Below are 19,458 nucleotides of genomic sequence, written 5' to 3'. Positions count from 1 at the left end.
AACCACCTAATGTTACTGTTATAAGCGACTAAAATCAAACCATCTGAATGGTTGAGACGAAGTTTGCCATAGAGATGAATGTTCAAAGTTGCTCTGGAAGCAAAACTTTGTTTTACTACATGTATGTACAATGAAAAGTAAAAGTTCCATCCATCCTTTTCTTGTCACATGACAAAGCCTCTGTAATTACTCCGCTTCTTGATAACTCCAATTCAATCATTTTTATTCAATAGACTACATTAAATATACATGTACTGTGCACGAATTCTCAATATCATTGATCATTTCATAAAGCTTTTCAAGAACTGCAGATAACTGTGAATATTATCATCTTCATATTATTATCATTATCATTAGTAATATTATTATTATCATTATTATTATTTATCTTCATTACCATAATTTTATCTGAGCAAAGGGACACAGTGTCCTATGCACATAACTCAAAGTATTATTCTTTCCTCAATATCATAATAATGCTGACAGCAAATCACCATTAAAATGCATTGCACCTCTTCTTTGACTCTGTTTGTTCATTTTTCATCTTCATTTATTTGTCAATGTGTACACACATTGGCTCGTATTCTGAACTGAGGTTTATTAGTTTCTATACCCTGGTTGAAAGTTGTGGTTTAACCATGAAGCTATTGGTTTAACTATGGAGAGCCAATTGGGGCATAAATCCCTAACAGTACACATTCAATTTATTAACTCAATTGACACTCAAATTGTTCATAAATGTCTGGGAATGATAACTGAAGTATTCTGAAGTATTTTTCTTAATTATGAAAGAAACAGGAAACAAAGTAGTAAACATATCAAAGAGATATACAATATAAACAGAATATTTGGCTCCCCAAAATTTTAGGACAAGTTAAACCTCATTTCAGAATACGGGCCATTCAGTTGAGACTGTTTTATCTCAAAGTATCATCATATCACAAGAAAACAATCAGGCAAATTTATTGCACAACCTGTGTGCGACTGACACAATACCCATACAAACTGTATCGCAATCCCATAGCGACTTGTTCAAATGTGGATACCAGATGATAGAGTGCCATTTCCAATTAAAATGCTTTGGTCTGGAAACAAGCTCTTGTTAACGCGATGATATACGTGTATTTGTCTCCGACCGGACCAGCGGATTACCGGTATGGGGTATTGCGGAATGCATCCCAGATTGTAGCAAATTGGCAATAGGTAGCAACCGCAGAAAATGCTTGTGGCATTTAAACTGGGCAAATGACTCTTGTAAAAATAATGAATTGGACTTTCATTGTCATGCCGGGGGACGAGCTGAAAGAGATGAGATGTAAATGAAGGCCAAAGATGGACATATTTGTCAATTTTACTGTAAATCATCAACATTGAACCTCTTGAAATACAGCATCACGGGCTCAAATTAGGGTGCATGTACTGAAGACTTTGAAATTAAGTTCTACTGTAGATTCTTAATTACAAATTTACAGGTTGAACCGAAAACAAACCTGTCATTATAGTGTTAGGATTAGTGCACTGATGTGAATATATCAACATAGCCATAGGCTTGGTCATTATGGTATACTAGTCAGTAATGTTGAACTACATTGTACATATATCTAGGTACATGTAGTAGAAGTGAATCCAAAATAAAGGCCTGTGTCAGGACTGGCAGCATACAATACACACATGTGATAGTTTCTCAGAATGTAACAAAAATAATACAAAAAAAAACTTGCCCTCTACTTTTAAAATCAACCCATCAGTCAGAGTATCAGACTCCAGTATATCCCAAACGCACCAAGCTGGTGATGATAAAATATTTTTCATATTCTATCTTTTTTTATAAAAGGGATGGTCCAGGCTGGAAATATTTATATCTCAATAAATAGAGTAAAATTCACAGAGCGAAATGCTGAAAATTTGATCAAAATTGGATAACAAATAACAAAGTTATTAAATTCTAAAGATTGCATTATTCCGGTAAAACAGTTCTAGGCATGTCTTTATGAATATTCATTAGGTGGGTTGATGATGTCATATCCCCACTTGTTCTTTTGTATTTTGTTAAATGAAATTGGGTTTATACAAAAATTTTCTACTAGGAACTAAAACAATTGGATTGACAACTGATTAAAGTGCATTAGTTATTTATTGCCACAACTTATTTCATCATAATGGAGACACATCATTTACAATGTATGAAAAAATGAAAGATTTATGATTTCATGTAATAACATGAGAAAAAGGAAAGTGAGGATGTGACATCATCAGCCCAACTAATGAATATTCATGACGATGTGCACATAACTGTTTAAAAAAAATATTGATAAACTTTAAAATTCAATAACTTTGTTATTTGTTATCCGATTTTGATGAAATTTTCAGCATTTTGCTCTGTGAATTTTACTCTATTTATTTAGATATAATACTTTCAGCCCGGGCCATCCCTTTAAGAATGTAATAGAATACATACACACATGCATATGAAAACCTACAGTAATAATGTACAAGATTCAACTAGAATTTTCAATGTAGAACTACACGTAGCATTGGCTTTTTGGCCTCATGAAAATGGAATGATTGGCATTCAACGTTTGATAGAGATGAGATAGGTACATCAGTGATCAAGCTTTTGATATTAATTCATCGCGAGGTGAATATCAACAAAAGGCATCCATGGGCCCTCTTTCATAGAACTCATGAATAAGCATTTGACAATCAAATTGTTATAGGGTACTGAAATGATATATGATCAGGCTGAAAGGAAATTGTAATATCGTTTTCTATGGAGTTTGTTTATCAATAAGAAGTTTTGTGAAAGAGGGTTTTGCTGGTGATGATAATGACAGTGTGACCTAATTCAAAAGCTGCCATTGATAAAGTAGGGATTAGAAAAATGCCACCCCAAAGGGAGAGGTCACTGTACTATCAAAACCTCAAAATTTGCAACTCACTATGGAGAATCATCATCGTTATTTTGATTGTCATGACATCATCATCATTACCATCATCATCATCATCACCATCATTATCATCACCATCATCATCATCATCACCATCATCATCATCATCATCCCCATCATCATCATCACCATCATCATCATCATCACCATCATCGTCATCCCCATCATCATCATCTCCATCATCATCATCACCATCATCATCATCATCACCATCATCGTCATCCCCATCATCATCATACCCATCAACATCATCACTGGTCATTGTTATTACCATCATCATCCCCATCATCATCATCTCCATCATCATCATCATCACCATCATCATCATCATCCCCATCCTCATCATCACCATCATCATCATACCCATCAACATCATCACTGGTCATTGTTATTACCATCATCACCATCATCATCCCCATCATCATCATCATCTCCATCATCATCATCATCACCATCATCATCATCATCCCCATCATCACCATCATCATCACCATCATCATCACTGGTCATTGTTATAACCATCATCACCATTATCACCACCACCACCCCCAATTGATGTCATTGTCATCATCAATGTCATCACTGTTCAAATCATCTTTGATCACCATTGTCGTCATTATTATAATAATCATCATTAATCACCATTGTCGTAATAGTTGTTCTAGTTGTCGTCATCATCAGCATCATCATCACCTTGTCGTTATCATCATCACTATCATCATAACACCATCATGAAGCCCCCTTTAATACCGTCGTACACAAAATTACATGGTAGTGATGTGGACATGTTGGAACTGAAATCTACATGTAGGAATACATGTAGAAACAAATAATCATTGAATCGATTCCATGAAATAATAATTGTTAGTGCTGTAAAATTTGAAACAAAATAAAGTGCAAATGTAACATCTTACCTTTCCAAGATGGTCAAACTTATTATGCAGAAAGAAACAACTATAAAATTGCTATATTTTGAGTACGATAATACACTCTTAAATCATAAAGAGTGTAGATACATGTAGAGGAGAAAACATTGATAGAACTCCAAGGAATGAAATGTTTTAAATTGTTGAAAAGGACAGTGTCTCAAATAGTATCATGATCAAGGATCTCAGCAGAAATGGAAAGGAAAGGAACAAGGATCTGGTATATCTATAATAACAATCTTGAAATAGATTGGATTAATTACCAGCCATCTTTGATTGGGATTTGGGAATCTTTTCCAAATTGAAACTGAGAACTACCCACCTGCCCACAGCTATTGCGCAATTGTGTCTCAAGATAGCTTTCGGTTTAAATTCTTGTTCCGAAACACTCCAGTATGTTCATCACATGAGAAATATACAACGTGGGTCAATGTCTACTTGAGGCGCATGACTCATAAACATAGAGGGACTTCCCCCTTTGCTTCCAGTAAACATACACTGGGAGCATTCACACTAAATGCAAGTTTCAAAACTCTGCTTTGAATAGAAACTAGGATCTTCCTTGCAAACTAAAACATGTCAATTATAATTTTGAGATGCAAATTGAACTTTGTTGAGGGAAACACAAAGGTCTGTATTCTAAAAAGAGGTTTCAATTGTACCATGGTACATTATATAACCATGGCTTATGCAGATTTCTCATATTTACAATGAATCACCCTCCCACATGCACCAATAACAGTAGGTGGTTTCAGACCGCCTCGAAGTTCGCCAGTTCCAGGTATTCTCTGATCGGGAAATTTACCCCGATCAGAAAATACCAGGTATTTTGGCGGTGTGAAAGCAAACTACGCGTAATATCCCCGAAAGAAAATACCCGATAAATAGTAGGTACTTGGCGAAATTACGAGAACTTTCGCGGGGATTTTTCCAAGGTCGTGGGTATTTTGGCGGTCTGAAAGCAAATTACGGGAACTTTTAGCCCAGCGTGTCGTTGGGTGTGGCGCCGTGCATGGGTTGCTGCTGGGCTAGTGATTTTGAATTTCGCGCCTTGCTGATTATCAGACCATACTGCGCATGCTCGTAACTTCAGGAACTTATCCCGAAGGGTATGTTTCAGGGCGGTGTGAATGCAGGAATAATTAATGGGTATTTTTCAGCCTAAAAAAGTTCTCGTAATTTAACGGGGATTCTTGTGATCGAGGCGGTTTGAAACCACCTGTTGTGTAGATACATGTACAGTATGTTGTATGAATGATCTTATTGTTGACATTACAGTATAACATGATCACGAGTTCTTGGACTGATTGAAATCAGAAATCTGCTAACTGAATAGATCGAAACCGAAAATGTAAACTTGCATCACTTCTGATCCAAAAGCTGATTCTTTTAAATGCAAATATATTCTAAAAATAGCAAGATTCTTGTCACATGAAAATTTTAGGGGATATATCATAATTGAATAGAAGATCATTATGAATTAAATTGATTCCAACAAAAGTTACAGAACTGAAAGCTGGTCAGAAGATTTGGTATAATGTGACTCAGACCACACTGGAGTATCAACATTGGGCTAAAAACAAAAGAAATGAAAGTAGTATCCGGGGGTCGATTGCACGAAGGGGTCTTTGCAAGAACAGTCTTTCGTGTCGCCCATTTATATCTTATTCATTCGTTTAAAGTAAACAAAATCTTTGTTTATAAAATGATGTGATAGATCATGAAATCGTATACAAATTGATATTTTTTGCTAGCTAACGAATTTTATTTGTTTATCATAAAAATCCCACGTACAGCTTATCATAAAAAGATGGGCGACACGAAAGACGGTCCTTGGAAAGACCCTTTTGTGCAATCGGCCCCAGGACCCTGGAAGTGCATAGGACATTATATCATAATGTGCTCTATACAAGCACTGCATTTATTATTTCTATTAAATATTGTAAAAACCCTCTAAACCTTTTTGAGAAAACATGACAGAGAATACACCTTTTTAAAAAAATCCCAAAAATATTCATCAAATGAAGAAGTTATAGTATTGGAATGAAAAAGGCTCTCCAGAGAAACATCATTTGGTAATATGCTTGAATATTGAAACTGAAAATGTAGAAAAAGAGGTCCCTTTTAGGGACACTGATTTTCCGTTTACCGGTAAATAAAACGGAAATTCTGTTTGGTTCTTATGCTTTTCATGAAAAAATTCATGGAATTCACCTTTGCAAATATGGAATTCAGGTTTTTGCTGTGTACGTTTTCAGTGACAAAATGGAATTTCCATTTTTAGATCAAGTTGAAACGGAATTACAGATTTTCAGAAATGGAAAAGACCATTTTTTGAAACGGAAAATCAATGTCTCTACCCTTTCAATTGCTAGTATTCTAATGTATAAAACCTCAATAAAGCATAGAACAGCAGCGGGGAAGTCCCTGCATACATGTAAAGATAACCTTTTTCATGAGAGTAATATTTAAATATCATGGCCATGCAACTGCTTCAATAGAAATTTCAAATTCAGTATAGCCCCCACCCCCACTCCCACCCACAAACAGAAAACATTTATATTCAGATTCAGATTCATTAATTTATTGTCCTCAATGGAAATTCACTCTGTTGGCATTACAAAATATACATACATTATTTACATAGATTATACTGCACTTACATTATTTACATCGATTATAACTGCACATTAATATACATAATGCACACCATTTATGTCATTATTTCAGTCATTATATTGTTACATTATTATATTATATTACCTCATTAGAGTGAGAGTGATATGCTTTTCACACTGCACATATTTTCCTTAACCCTGGGAAATTGGTGCGGCTAAGGGGGGTCTTAGCCCCACCAATATCCCGGGGTTAAGCTTAGCCCACTTCGGTTTCACACTACGTTTTAGCAGTGGGCTAGCACGGTAAATAGTACGGTACTATCTGGCCCTTCAAAAAGGCAGGGTTAGCCGGCTTATTGTGGTGCTAGCACCACAATTGCGGTGCTAAGAGATGCAGAGTGAAAAGAAACCAGGCCAAGGAAAAGTGGGGCTAAGCATTAGCCAATCACAGAAGTCGAAATTGCATGTTAATCACGCTATGTGTGGCAAAATCATCAATATTCATGAGCTGTGCGATAGTCCGGGGGTTAAGGCGTTAACCCAAGCTAGGCAAATAGCATGGGGTTAAGAAATACAGTGTGAAACCAAAAAAAGATAGTATGGAGTTAAGGATAGTCCGGGTTAAGGATAGTATGGGGTTAAAGGAGAACGAAACTCTTGGAGCAAGTTAGCTTTTGTGAAAGCAGAAAAATCAAAGAATAAGATCAACAAAAGTTTGAGTAAAATAGGACTAGCAATAGAAGAGTTATGAGCATTTGAATGTCGAGATCACTAATGCTATGGAGATCCTCCTATTGGCAATGCGACCAAGATCTATGATGTCACAGATGAACAACTCTCCCCTTTTGGACACTGAAAATATACCCCAAAACATCTCTTTTTGCTCATTCTAATCATATGACAAACAATATATCAATGATATAATGTTGTGAAACCTCTGTACTTGTCCTCTCATAAAGAGAACACCTCACCTTGTGATAGACTCTATAAAAGTGAGAATATAAGTGAAATAAGTACTAAGGTAATGAGGGAGTTGTACGTGTGTGACATCACAGATCTTGGTCGCATTGCCAATGGGAGGATCTACATAGCATTAGTGATCTCAATATTCAAATGCTCATAACTTTCTTATTATTCATTCAATCTTCCTCAAACTTTCAACAATATGTTTCTTTGATTTTTCTCTTTGATATGGATTCAGCTGGTTTCAAGGGTTTCATTCTCTTTTAAGGAAATGCAGTGTGAAAAGCATATGTGAGACTGAGAGTAAAATTATATGCAACAGTCTGAATAGATCCTGTCTGATGAACCTAATGATCTATACACATCCTCATCAACGGACTTACATCCGGTAGAAGCAAACTGAGACGAGGAAAAAGGGAAAGGGAAAGATCGAGCCGTCGCAAAGCATGAATGGAGTGGGCGGGCTGGCTTGGCGGATAAAAATAATCAAGAGATCCTCGCAAATTGAATTGCCTTCTATTTCGGGGGCCATTAATTGGCTGGTAAACATATGGCAACGATGCAAAAAGGAGTGTTATAACAGGATGATGTACTGGGTAAGCTCAGAGAAGGAGTCTGAATAACATCCAAAGATAATGATTTATGGATGAATGTACATGTACTTGCTACTCAGTACTGTGCAGTAATCTATCTATTTTGGGATATTTCTATGTTTATCTCACGGGGAATAGATACATTCACAGGTAATACATGTATCATTAAACAAAATGATTTGTGAGAGTCTTTTTATAGTCAGTAGCAAGGTAAATGAAAAACAAATGTGCATGTACAATGCAAAAACTAAGGGTTTATATCCAATTCGTCCACTGACCAACTCATCTACTATCATTTGGTCTACCATTAGTTCGTCCACTATCCACATGGTCTAATTGCCATTTCGTCCACTCACCATTTCAACTAATAACCAGTTGGTCCAATAGCCGTTTAGTCCATATGTACCATTTGGTCTTATTGAACTAAATATTAATTGGGCAAAATGAATGAAAATAAATTGATATTTCGACCAATTGATTATGAGACGAAATGGTCATAGACAAACTGATGCTTAGACAAAGTGATGTTTGGACCTACTGTTTATTGGACCAAATGGTTGTTAGATGAAATGTTGATGGACAGAATGGCAATAGACTAAATGAAGGTAGACCAAGTTATGAGTGAACAAGTTGGCAATAGACAAATTGGCCATTTACCAAACTAAGGTGTTAAAATTGGTGTTGAGGAAGGACAGTGCCAAGTAGATGTTAAAAATACACCAAGGAGTTTGAATATACTGTAATTCCAAATAGTGTTATCATATTAACAAACAGAATATATTAAACACCAATACATTTTAATGCTGAACTTACGCCATGAATTCAACAATGATGTTACTTATAAATATTAGTATTAGAGACTAGTGTATTATTAAACACCAATGTTTCGCAGTGTACTTTCAATCCCAATGGCACACGACAGGAATACCATAATCTAGAAAAGCCAAACAATGGCCTTGACAACAAGGCTTCAAATAAAAATAAAATCAATATTTTTCAGATTTGAACATAGATAAACAAAAGATGGAATAATAATAAAGCCTATCTTCCTGAGTATTAATGATCATGGGAGAAAATAATAACTTCAAAGCAAGGGTTATGGTACAGTTGCTGTTGTCAAATAAAACCTACGTGGTAGGCTGTAATTCTCAGAGAAAGGGGCCAAAATAAAAGGGAAATTTTCGGGGGGAAATTCTGTCTAATTGCCCTTCTGTGATTTTGGGTCCATTATATTGAATCATCAATCCTTTTAATAAATATAACTGTACATGCATTTATAGAGCTTAACAGTCAAATGTTGAAGACCATTTTTAAGTGAAAAAGGGTAATAAAATAAGGAAATTAATATCAATTAGCAGGCAAAAAAAAACATTTTTTTATTTTCAGGGGCTACTTTTCACAACTTACTGCCTATATCTACAACATTGGATAAGCTTTAACATTGTAATGAATGGGATTGCCAGGGCTCCTTTTTTGTTTCTAGGGCTCTTTTGAGCATCTTGGGGGCAAAACTGCCCCCACCCCCATGTATTTTTCCCCTGTGAATTAACATATATATAGGCCTACATGGGTAACATTTTACAATACGGACATTACATGTACATCATTAGACATCTTCAACGAACATTTGAACATTCGTGATACACTTGGACAATGTAATTCACATCGAAAAGAATCGTAACAAGGTCGAGACTGACCACACAATATACAGGCTAGTCTACACGCACAGACCCTTGGCTACTGTATCACAATCCGCATAGTGCATAATGCAGAGTCTGAAGTAGTGAGACTACATGTAGATTCACTATGTACTGAGGCTGGCTGTACCAAGGGAAAGACAGAGCCTTTGGCGTCTAGTCTTCACTCTAGACATGATATAATTGGTTAAGATGTCAAATAGGAGTCTGTACTCGAAGACTATACACAAGCAGAGATCTGTGGGAAACTATGGGCAGGTAACAATAGAGGAGTACAATGGTGAGCCATCGCTGAAAAATGCCAAGAATTCTTTGCCCAATGGGTGCATTTTGGATACTGACAGGGTCAGAGAGGACTAGTCTTGCTTGAAGACCCCTTTTTTCCAATGTTTGTGGGCAGTATCAGAAACACATGAGGAAAAAGGCTAAAAATGCCGGACGTGACAGCAAAGTCAGTGAGGTAAAAAATGTCAACTTTCGTACGAACCTCTTGGTTTAAAAGTGGTTTCTTCATCAGCCCTTCTCAAGATTGTTCCCATATTTTCATTTCTTTCGAGGGGGGGGGGGGGTCTCACAAGAAAATGGAAGAGGAACTCTTCATAAGCTTAAGTTATATTTTGCTAAATCTCATTAATCCCCTTGATCATCTTTGAAAATGCAGGATTAAACTACGGTAAACCACCATTACCACGACCATGCAGAGATCAACACCCCCAAGTGTCTGGATTTTCAAGACTAACCACCAAAATACAGAAGGTCGCTGAACTATGGACCAGAGCAAATACTTCAGCGCACTGCAATGGCTAATATACTGTACACCGTCAAATGGAAAACGAAAGTGTGCCGCTCTTGCACAAAAATGTCAAATTGCTCAATGTTTACATTTTACAATAGCAGATTGGCAAGAGGTTCACAGAGGTGTAAGAAGGCATTTTAATGATTCTCTTGTGGTCTGGGAGCTAGATTTACAGCCATTTTTGTGGTATACAGGTACATGTATTTCCACCCTCCACAAGCAGCTAGCAGCGACATGTTGAGCATGTTGAGAATAGTTAAAAATAGGTCAGACCACAGATGGAGAAACTTAAAGGACAAGTCCACCCCAACAAAGAGTTGATTTGAATAAAAAGAGAAAAATCCAACAAGTAAAACACTGAAAACTTCATCAAAATCGGATGTAAAATAAGAAAGTTATGACATTTTAAAGTTTTGCTTCATTTCACAAAACAGTTATACGCACATCCTGGTCGGTATGCAAATGAGGAGACTGATGACGTCATCCACTCACTATTTCTTTTGTATTCTATTACATGAAATATGAAATATTGTAATTTTCTCCTCATTGTCAAGTGAAACAACGCGTGATTCCTCCATGAACATGTGGAACTAGCATTGCTTAAAACTATATGATTCAGTCAAGTTGGTCCCTATTGTCAAATCTGTAAAAAATAAAATATTGTATAATTCAAACAACAAGTGGAACGCCTCTGGCAGTCTCGCCTGCATTACGCGATTTAATATAGCAGCAGTGCTAACTTTGAAAACTACTATAAAATAATAATTCACAAAAACACCATTCATATAATGACATAATACCACATTCATTGACCATAGATGACATTTGAACTGTGACTTAAGACTTGTCAACTACACCCATGTCCACATTTCATTCACTCTATCCATAAACTTTCAAAGTTATGATGGCAATTCAACATTTACCCCAACACGGCCAAAGTTCATTGACCTTAAATGACCTTTGACCATGGTCATGTGACCTGAAACTCGTACAGGATGTTCAGTGATACTCGATTACTCTTATGTCCAAGTTTTATGAACTAGATCCATAAACCTTCAGAGTTAGGATGGTAATTTAACAAAGACCCCCAACACGGCCAAAGTTCATTGACCTTAAATGACCATTGACCATGGTCATGTGACCTGAAACTCGCACAGGATATTCAGTGGTACTTGATTAATCTAATGTCCAAGTTTCATGAACTAGATCCATAAATTTTCAAAGTTATGAAGGTAATTCAACAAATACCCCCAACTTGGCCAAAGTTCATTGACCCTAAATGACCTTTGACCTTGGTCATGTGACCTGAAACTCAGGAAGGATGTTTACTAATACTTGATTAAGTTTATGTCCAAGTTTCATGAACTAGATCCATAAATTTTCAAAGTTATGATAGTAATTCAACAAATACCCCCAACTTGACCAAAGTTCATTGACCCTAAATGACCTTTGACCTTGGTCATGTGACCCGAAACTCGAGCAGGATGTTCACTAATACTTGATTAACCTTATGCCCAAGTTTAATGAACTAGGTCCATATACTTTCTAAGTTATGATGTCATTTAAAAAACTTAACCTTTGGTTAAGATTTTGAAAATAATTCTCCCAACATGGTCTAAGTTCATTGACCCTAAATGACCTTTGACCTTAGTCATGTGACCTGAAACTCAGGCAGGATGTTCAGTAATACTTGATTAACCTTATGTCCAAGTTTCATGAACTAGGTCCATATACTTTCTAAGTTATGATGTCATTTCAAAAACTTAACCTTAGGTTAAGATTTGATGTTGACGCCGCCGCCGCCTTCGGAAAAGCGGCGCCTATAGTCTCGCTCTGCTATGCAGGCGAGACAATAAAAAACAAAAGAAATGGTGAGTGACGGACATCATTGACCGTCTCATTTGCATGTCAATGAGTTGTGCATATCACTGTTTTGTGAAAAATAAGTGAAACTTTAAAATGTCATAACTTTCTTATTTTACATCCGATTTAGATGAAATTTTCAGCGTTATGCTAGTTTGATTTTTCTCTATTCATTCAAATCAAAATTTTTCTGGGGTGGACTTGACCTTTAAAAACAGATATTTCCCAAAGAATAATTATATGTCAATATTGTAAAGCATAAAATCTGATATAACAATGTATGTACATGTCAGGTAAACCTACCAATAGGCCTATGGTATATCAACTTTACAACTTCCCAACAAATGATAAAGACTTTTATCATAACTATTTGGTAAAATTATTTGCACTGTATATTTTTCATTATTTTTACAAATCAAAATATTGGGATGATAAGCACTTCCAGCAAGCTGTACATAAATGTGTTGTCTTATCAAAGCGCAGTATCCTGATGCGGGTATCAGTGATAGCAGATTTCTTCGTTCAATTTTTTTTGGCCACTGACAGGAATTTGTAACTATCCATTCTTAAAGGAATTTGCAAAGTCAACGGCTATACAGTGCGTCCCAGAAAAAACGAAACCGAGATTTAGCGATGATTTATCATAACTTAATCATAAATAAAATAGACAAATGACCTACCAATGTAAAGCTTAGAATCTCCTCTTTCATCTGGTATTACTTAGATTATTCCTCATTCACGCATGATTGAGCAAAAACAATTCGAAGAAAGGATGCCAAAAACTCATTTGGCGGGGGGTATCTGAATTTCAAAAAGAAAATCACATGACTAAAAAGTTCAATATCTTCTCTTTTCTTTGATACCTAAATCACAGAAAATGGTCAAGTAGTAAAAAAGTTATGATCCCTCGAAACAATGCTTGTATTTCCATAATTTCATGAAATAAACGTGTTTTCACCGGTTTCCCGCTGAAGCTATCGCACGGTAACAAAAGACTTAATGCATGGCTGATCGTCAACAAAACAGAGTGTCGAGTGAGTTTGAACGCTAGCCTGTAAAACCTCTTCATTTTATGAAATTATTGAAATTCAAGCCTTCTTTCAAATAACCAGAACTTTTTTATTTCTAGACCATTTTCTATAATTGAGGTATCAAATTAAAGAGCAGATATTGAACTTTTTAAAAATGTGGTTTTCTTTTTAAAACCCAGATACGGCCTGCCAAGTGACTTTTTGGTATCCCCTTTTCAAATTGTTTTTGCTCACTCATGCGAGAATGAGAAATAATCTAAGTAATTTCAGATGAAAGAAGAGATTCTAAGCTTTAAAATGGTAGGTCATTTGTCTATTGTATTTGCGATTAAGTTATGATAAATCATCGATAAATCTCGGTTTCGTTTTTTTGTGGGACGCACTGTATTTGGTCAGAAGGTCTACTGGCTGCAAACATCAAGTATGTTTCCAAATGGTTGCAAAATTGCAATAGACTTTTACCTTGAAGTCCTATGTCATATTTCCTGTATTGGAAGCATTTTAAATGGAATTGATCTGAAACCGACTCGTGTTCCTGTTCACTGTTGGATTGTCCATCTTGAATATATATGTACCAGGAATCGAGTGCAAGATCACCTGGGCCACGTAACACAAAGGTTGCCGATTAATTGTATGCTTGATTTCTACGATTGATTGTACATTGTAGTCAATGGAATCAATCGTAGAAAAATGTTCTACAATCACTGCCAAGCTTTGTGTTATTCCAGTCATGGCTCCAGTCAAATTAGAACTACAATTCTGTTTACCGTCAATGACCTGGGCCCGTCTTACAAAGAGTTAGGATTGATCCAATCAATCGTAACTCTATGGACATCCATCAGTGTCATAATTTATTCTATAGGAAATTTGTAAAATGTCCTTTGTAAACAAAGGAGAACACACCACATTGTCAAGAAATCAATGAATTTATGGATATACATTCATATCAAGAAAAACATTTTAACAAACAAGCATTTTATATGTTGACGTTGCTGGCCGTCCATAGTTGCTATTGATCGGATCAATCGTAGCTCTTTGTAAGACGGGGCCCAGAAGTGTTGACCTCCATCCATGTGCATGCTTTAGAATAACTGACGAGGTTCTACATGTCTCTTGCAAAGCCAATCTATTAAACTGCAATACAAATTGACAATTCTTAGATATAGGCCTATTTCATAACTATTTTAGTTGTAACAGCCGCTTTTAATTGCACAATTTCCTTTACTGCAAATTTCATTGTATTTCAAAATACCTTTTTTCTAGACTCTAATCTTTATTGTGCTTTAGGGGGTCTATACTATATGGACATGATGAATACGAAAGTGCTGCCAACTACAAATAAAATGAAATGGTTTCAAACTGTGCTGTGAATCTGAAGGGGGGACATGTAGGCAGCTCTTAAATTCAGCTACCGGTACTGAACAACTATTAAAACATGATTGGCAAATATCCAATCAAGTCATTATTAACATGACCTTCCATATGATGTACATGTAAAACGTGTACAGTATTCACTTGCAGGTGCTAATGAGTTTCAACCTCTCAAGAAAAATTAATGGTAGTTATTACTGGAATGTGGAGGAAATGGAACAGCCACTAGAGATTAAGAGATGCACATGAAGGCCTACATCGAGTTGTAAAACACTACTGGTATTCATTAATAAAAGATGTAGGCCCTACAGATTTTGCACTATGTCACGTCAAAGAGACATACATGTACACGTATGCATTGGCCTACTGAAATTCTAACCCATGAAATGCATACATGTACTTCGCTTCATTTTCTTCTTTTTTTGGCATTTAAACAAAATTATCTTGCTAACAGCTTTCAGCTTACCATGCCTAACATGAACCAATTGCTACAATAAAAACATGTTTGACTAATAAGGTCTACCATAAAATGTTTTAATTTTCCATAATCTGACTTGAAAAAAAAATGATTCGACTTGGGCTATTAATACATGTACATGTATACTTACAGAAGTTCGCCTGTACATGCACAGAACAAGTACATGTAGGCCGACAGTGTACATGTAATGAACTGTATACAGGAAAATTAATTCCCTAGTGTTTATATGCAGGTCTACATGATGAAGTTGCATACTGTAATCAACTATTCAAGAATATATGTCTTTCCTAGAATTTCTGGAAACACAATGACTAATGAATGAACTACAATAAAGTAGTTATGACACCTGAGTGCGGTGTTACAAAAAGATGATTTAAAGTCATACTTAAGGGCAAACATGCATAAAATAAGCATCAGTGGCACTTATGGCATGATCAAGAAATATTATGAGTGTAAGGACAGTGATTTTCCGTTTTACCAGAAAATAAAATGGAAATTCCGTTTGGTTCCTATACTTTTTATGTAAAAATTCATGGAATTCACCTTTGCAAAACAGAATTCAGGTTTTTGCTGTGTACATTTCCAGTGACAAAACGGAATTTCCATTTTTAGATCATGTCGAAACAGAATTACGGATTTTCAGAAACGGAAAAGACAATTTTTTAAAAGAGAAAATCAGTCTCTATAAGTGGCATATGATATTGTTTACTACTTGAAACTGAAAAACTATATGAATTACATTTACATTTTTTCTGCATGAAATTACATTTAAATTTGTGAGATTTCTACTGTTTGTACATGCAGTTATTATTTCTTGCAGTGTTTCTTTTTTTTTGCTCGCTTTGCTCCCTTAAAATTTTTAAAAACCTCCCTCCCCTCACATTTTTTAATTCACTATCCCACTGCTTGCAAAAATCAGATGGTTTCTTTCATAGCAATAATCACTAATAATGAAATAAGGCAGAATATAGGCCTACAGTTGTATTCAAAATAGTGAACCCCACCACAATGTTGCACTCCTTCATGCTGAGAGTTGATTGTCGACAACACTCAATGTTTGGCAAGCCCAGAGAAACAAACTTTGTTGAATGTAGAACTTTTAATCAAGTGACTTCATAATTAATTATCTGCAGAACTTGAACACTTTATAAATATGTTCATTTTCTGGTGGGTTCACTATTAAAACTTTGAGTGCACCTCTATATATCTACATTAACACTGTAGCATCAAACTTTTGTGCGATACAAAACATGCATAATAATTTTCATAGGTTCGCAATCAATATCACATAATGAATTTTGATACCAAGTAGAACCACACACATTAAACAAATGTACAGTACACCTTGCTGACAACAATCACTGACGTTTTTGCTTCTTTTGAAAACTTAAGCGTTTCAACAATGCACTAAATATTTCACTGTAAATTTGCAACCTCAAAATGCACTTGAATTAACAATGCAGAAGCAATCATGCGCTGAAAGACAAATGAGTTCCCACATCTATATACCCAACACAGGTTGCCCAACAATAACTGTAAAAATTTTAGCGCAGAAGGAAAAATACTTGATTCTTCTCAACAGGTTTTCACATCCATGGATGCAAACTGAGGAGGAAAAGCGACACTTCTCTCATGGATTTTCGGAGCATTATTCTACAGTGGCGAGCCTTATGCACAGCACGTACAGTTATCGCACAAACTAGTAATGATAACAGTACGCCTACACGAACATCATTACAGTGGGAGTCAACCCACCTCAATATGCTAAAATGTTTATCTTATCCACTGGGGCTTTCAGCAACATAATAATATCGTTATTAAAGGGATGATAAAACTTAAAATCTCAATATGATCACAAAGAAAGAGGAATGAAATTCTGATCAAATGACACTCAGGGCTGTTAACATGGTTCCATCACATTTGCTCCGGCGACGATTGCTCCGCTGTGAATTCCACACACTCATAGAATTGCCAACCTCAACCCTGGATTTAATTAATACTATACCCTTACCTAAAGCTAACCCTAAAATGATAAAACCCTGTTGCAACCCTAACCCTATAACTTAGAAGAAATAAAACCCAAAGCAATTGTTGTAGGAGCAAGTGTCATGCCATTGTTTTCATAACTCCACATGGACATAGGATCTGCACTTTGTGTCTCAGAATAGAGAAGGAACTCTCTCGTTAACAGCCAGAGGCTTCTCCATTCTCACATTGAATCTGTCACATGCTATGGATGGACCAATAGGGACAGTGATTTTCCGCGATCACGGAAAACAGAATCGGCCTTTTGAAATGGAAAGTGGCTTTTCAAACGGAAAATCACAGAAAACACATTTTTTCTCAAAATGCACAGAATAGCAACAGAAATTACTCCTAAATCCTACACAAATATCAACCAGAAAAAACACGATCTCACTTTGCTTCAACAATCATGACAATCCACACATCGTGACTGCATTTGAGCCCCTCCATCACTCGATCGTATCAAAATTAATTTACACTCACGTCCGCATAAAGTCAGAAACACGGCCGTGTGTTGCTGCCTTCTGCGTTCGGTCATCATATCATGATCGCGGTATTCAACAAATCCAAAATGGCGGATAGGTGAAAGTCGTCGACTGCTCAAAACGATGTCCATAAAATCCCCAAATCAGCAATATGTACTATTAAGATATGAAGATGCAGGTCTATTCCATGGAAGAAACAACTGATCAGAACAGAACAAGCCTGCACGATGTCATTCAGTCGCATTAAAGTTGCAAGAACAGTCTGTAAACAAGAGTTGATAAAGCATCCCAGACTCTGCTATCTATGGTATCATCTCTGCCTGTAGCTGAACGCTCAATTAATAAGCCGCAGAGCAAAAATATGCTAATAATTTTTTTCATGCAACAGAGCATGCAAACTATTAAATTTGTATCAATTGGCAAACATTTATTCAATCTAAACTCCTTGATAAAATCTTAACTTCCACAGAAGGTAAAGAATAATTATACACTGTTCTATGAATATTAATTTTATCATTATTTATTTGGCCATAAAAATACATACAAAATTGTACAATGTAAATACAAAATTAAAATTTGAAATTGAATAATTAAATGTAGTTCAGTAGAAATAAAAGAAAAGAAGAAAAGAGTAAGAAAATGGTTTTTCCATGGGCCAGGGCTCGCAAAAGTGAAATTCAGTACTATTGCCCAGAGGTGTGTGAGCCCTCATAGTAAAACCATTGAGAGAATTTTTACATTCCGGTATATACAATTACATGTTATTATCAATGAAAACATTCATTTTTCTTTTCCTTACCTGCTGTGCAGAACAAACCATCACCCCTTTAATTTGTATGATTTTTGTCCAAGCAACACAGCCCCTTTAATATGCACAGATAGCAGACACGAACAATATCTTTAGAGGCGACAAGTGTAGATGGAGATGAAATGGTTTTTATCAAGAAAACCTTCGCCACCCACATGTGACAGGAGAATGATCCCGCGATTGCGCAACACCCCCTCCTTCCATGTTTTTAAATGTCAAAGTTCCAGACTGCTCTCCAGTTTCATGCATATGATTTGGAGAGAGAGAGGGGGGAGGGCTGATAGTAAACAGAGAACGAAAGAAATAAAGAGCTGATCAGAAATATGAGATTGAGAAAGAGTTATAAAGAGATAAACAAAGAAAGAGAGTGAGGTAAGGGGAGGGCTGATGGTAAACAGGGATTGAAAGAAGAGCTGAGACAAACATATGAGATTAAGAAAGTGTTCTAAGAGATAAACAGAGAGAGAGAGAGAGAGAAAAACCAAGAGAAAGAAAGAGAGAAAGAGAAACAAAAAGGGAAAGAAAGATAGAAATGTAGAAAGATACAATGTATAAAGATAAAGAGATGGGGTAAAAGAGAGATGGAGAAGAGAGGCTTTCATGTGGGGAGTCAGAAGAAAGATAAAAATGAGAAGAAAAAAAAAGTTAAAAAGAATGAGATATTAGAAAAGGTCAATAGAAAGAAATAAAAATAAGTACATCTACATGAACAAAACGGACCTCATAGTGGGAGAAAATCAATCATCATTACTTTGAAAAAGACAGGATGAAATACAATGGAGCACAAAGAGATTCATCAGAAAAAGAGGAGAGGGGTCGGAAAACTTTCAAAGAAAGGGTTGCCTCATTTTCACAT

The 19,458-nt window shown here is 35.9% G+C and overlaps 1 protein-coding gene across 2 annotated transcripts in view; it reads right to left on the bottom strand.

Annotated features, from left to right (window-relative positions):
- Positions 1 to 19,458, bottom strand: part of LOC129282400 (bcl-2-like protein 1) — a 42,397-nt gene that overhangs the window by 19,442 nt on the left and 3,497 nt on the right. The window contains exon 1 of one of the 2 annotated variants that reach the window (XM_064113634.1): positions 4,197 to 4,303. The exons of the other annotated variant lie outside the window; for it this stretch is intronic. The gene's annotated coding sequence lies outside the window, so the exon portion shown is untranslated. Of the gene's footprint in view, positions 1 to 4,196; positions 4,304 to 19,458 lie in introns of those variants that run through there. 2 annotated transcript variants of the gene reach the window in all.

The sequence above is a fragment of the Lytechinus pictus genome, chromosome 19 (genome assembly GCF_037042905.1).
Source record: "Lytechinus pictus isolate F3 Inbred chromosome 19, Lp3.0, whole genome shotgun sequence".
NCBI lineage: Eukaryota > Metazoa > Echinodermata > Echinoidea > Temnopleuroida > Toxopneustidae > Lytechinus > Lytechinus pictus.
Note: the sequence above shows the minus strand (reverse complement) of the source record. Positions and strands in the feature narration are given on the sequence as shown.